Genomic DNA, 3,599 nt, shown 5'->3' with positions numbered 1-3,599 from the left:
GGACGGTTTTACATTTATCCTCATTACTTGATTTTAAGTTTTACACTTTTTTTTTAGAATTAGTTATTTTTGTTTGATGTGGATATTTTTTTCCAACTATATGACTTGTAACACTTGCAGCCGATGCAACTGGTAAAGCACTGGTTGATAATATCACCTGTGTTAACAATGAACTTCGCAACACTGGTATGAATAGCTTAGGATAGACTGTCAGTTCGGCTTCTGAAGAAGCTGTCATCTTAAAAACCAGATGGTTTATTTTTCCGTTTTGAGGTCCTCGTCTTAATACTTTTTGACAGAACAGCAGGCAGATATTTTTAAAAACCTTTACTGACTCCCCCCCCCCCCCCCCCCCCCCCCACACACACACACACACACACACACAGCTGATGGCCTGAAACTGGTCACAATCTGAATGAGGAATGTGGCATTTATAGGAACAGGAGTAGGCCATTCGGCCCCGAGCCTCTGTTCTGCTATTAAATTGGAACTTGGCTGATCTGTATTATGGATCTATGGCTGCATAACCGTTTAATATGCTTGCTTAACAAAAACCCCATCTTGAAATTTTTATTTGACTTGCAGGATTTTAATCTTTGCGAGAGGCAGTTCCAGATTTGCACTACTCCTTGTAGAATAAATGTTTTTTTTGATCTCGCTCCTGCATGGTAAAGTTCTCATTTTAACCTCGTGCAGCTTTGCTATGAGCTCTCCCGTCTCGGGTGATTGGCTTGATCCTGTTTACCCTATAGAATCCTTTTAGCCATTTTCACAACCTCAGCCGGACAACCCCTTCAGCTTCTGTGCTCAAAGGAGTGCACACCAAGTGAATAATTTAACTCTTCTACATCCATGTCATTCTGGTGAATCTGTCCTCCATCCCCTCTCGAGGCCACTGGTCCTTCCTGAAGCAAAGTGCCCCAAAACAGACTGAATAATAATAATCACAACGATAAGATTACTTCTACCCCTTTTCTATTCCATCTCCCCTGAGACAATGACTCGCATTATGTAGGCTTTACAAAAAAAAAATTACACTCCGTACACGTCCCGAAGCCCTGCCGTTGATTTGATTCCATAGTGCTGTAAGTAAGCTGTGTAAGCGGTTCCTTCTTTGCATCACCGTTGATAGGACCATGTGGCAAAGATATATTTACAGATAAGTTGACGTGTCATTCTTAATATCTTTTGAAATATATGTATTCTAAGTCAGGGGGTTGTGGGTTCACTTGCGTGTTTACATGTTTGAATTTTAATCCATACTGTGGAGAAGTTGCAATTTATAGTGCATTGATTTAAGTGATTTTTTAAAAAATATATCATTTTCTCTATTTGAGTTCAGTGGTGTATACTGTGACAATGTAAGGTGTGTGCGAATTTCGGTCACGACTATTTATGTGACACCTTTAATGTAACGCCTCTCGAGCCATATTGCAGGAGCATTATAAAACAGAACCTGACCACAGCCATGTCAGAAAATGTTAGGTCAGGTGATCACAGTTTTGGTCAAAGAGGTGGGAGGTTTTAAGAAGTGCCTTAAAGTTTGAAAGCAGGACAGTGAGGCAGAGAGGTGACGGGCACTTAGGAGCCTGAAAAATAAAATTGCCACCAATGATGGAGCTTTTAAAATCAGGGTTGCTCAGGAACCAAATTACTTAATCCAGATATTTTGGAGGGTTGTGTTGCTGGAAGAGGAAGATGGTATGGAAGAGGTGTCATGTACGGTTTGAAAACGAGGCTGAGAACTTTGAGAAAAAGATTGGGCGGCATGGTGGCGCAGTGGTTAGCACTGCTGCCTCATGGCACCCAGGACCCAGGTTCGATACCGGTCCCGGGTCACTGTTTGTGTGGAGAGTGAACATTCTCCCCGTGTCTGCTTGGGTTTCGCCCCCACAATCTAAAAAGATGTGCAGGGTAGATGGATTGGCCATGCTAAATTGCCCCTTGGAACAAAAGAATTGGGTACTCTAAATTTAAAAGAAAAAGATATCACTTGAGTGAGAGCCAAAGTAGATGAGGGAGCACAACGCCGATGGAGGAAAACCGGCTTGGTGCGTGGGCAGCAGAGGTTTTATGGATGATCTCATTAGTTTCAGTCAATTGTCAATAATCTGTTGTGGTTGAATAAAACATTTAGATATGGGATCCCAAAGTAACACCTGTTACTTTGACTGAAGCGTAAAGTTGTTCAATATGAGGTAAACAATGAGGATGGTGGTGGTCTGAGACTGCTACAGATATAAAAAGCTGGGGTGTTGGGACCCCCAATGTGAGGGTCCCAAAGTCAGTGGTAGTATAGGATTAGGATTTGTTTTATTGTCACATGTACCGAGGTACAGTGAAAGGTATTGCTCTGTGTACAGTCCAAACAGATCATTCCAGACATGATGAAGAAACATAGGGCATAAATAAATAAGTATGGGGATGGACAGGGGATGCACGGTGGTGTAGTGGTTAGCACTGCTGCCTCATGGCGCCGAGCTCCCAGGTTTGATCCCGGCTCTGAGTCACTGTCCGTGTGGAGTTTGCACATTCTCCCCGTGTTTGCGTGGGTTTCGCCCCCACAACCCAAAGATGTGCAGGCTAGGTGGATTGGCCACGCTAAATGAAAAAAATGAAATGAAAACCGCTTATTGTCACGAGTAGGCTTCAATGAAGTTACTGTGAAAAGCCCCTAGTCGCCACATTCCAGCGCCTGTCCGGGGAGGCTGGTACGGGAATCGAACCGTGCTGCTGGCCTGCTTGGTCTGCTTTAAAAGCCAGCGATTTAGCCCAGTGAGCTAAATGAGCCCCTAGCTAAACCAGCCCCGTGCTGCCCTGTCCATCCCCATCCCTAAATTGCCCCTTAATTGGAAAAAATGATTGGATACTCTTTTTTTAACGTATGGGGATGGAGGGGAACATTTCAGCTGACGCATCCAGTGACAGGGCTGTGACTTTACAATCTCTTAGCTCCGAGTATGCTTCACACGATGCCTGTGTCTATGTATTTACATTTTGTACTTTATGATTGCTCTATTATGTACTTTTCGTTTCATACACGGAATGATCTGTTTGAGCAGCTCACAGAACAATACTTTTCACCGCATCTCGGTACACGTGAAAATAAACCAACCCAATCCAACCCAATCTTGGGGCGGCAGATCCAATGGCTGCAATGCTACCCTGGGCTGGCTGGTGGATGACATTGGCAAAATCTCAAATTTATGGAACACATGGGAGACCAGCCAAATAGGTTGGAATAATCAGATTTCGAGCTAACAAGTGAGGGTTTCAGCAGTAGTTGAGCTGAGGCTGGGTGAAGTCGGGCAGTGTTACAGGTAGAGAAGCGAGGAAAACTGAATTCCTTTATTTTTCTTACTGTCTGTCTGTAGCCGAGGTATTTACATTTTTGAAATGGGGCGGGGTGTGCTTCCCAATCCCTGTTTCTTTTGTCAATTTTAACGTGACTGGCAGAAAACCCTCCTTAGGGTTAAATCAGAATATTGTTTATTCGTGTGTAGAACCCCGGGGATGATCATTGCAACTATGTACACGCACAAGCACACACAAAGGAGATGGGCAGGAAAGGAGGTTTACAACAAGGAATGACTAAAAAC

Source organism: Scyliorhinus canicula, chromosome 9, assembly GCF_902713615.1.
Source record: "Scyliorhinus canicula chromosome 9, sScyCan1.1, whole genome shotgun sequence".
NCBI classification, from domain to species: domain Eukaryota; kingdom Metazoa; phylum Chordata; class Chondrichthyes; order Carcharhiniformes; family Scyliorhinidae; genus Scyliorhinus; species Scyliorhinus canicula.
The sequence above is the reverse complement of the archived record's forward strand: the minus strand, read 5'-3'. Positions refer to the sequence as shown.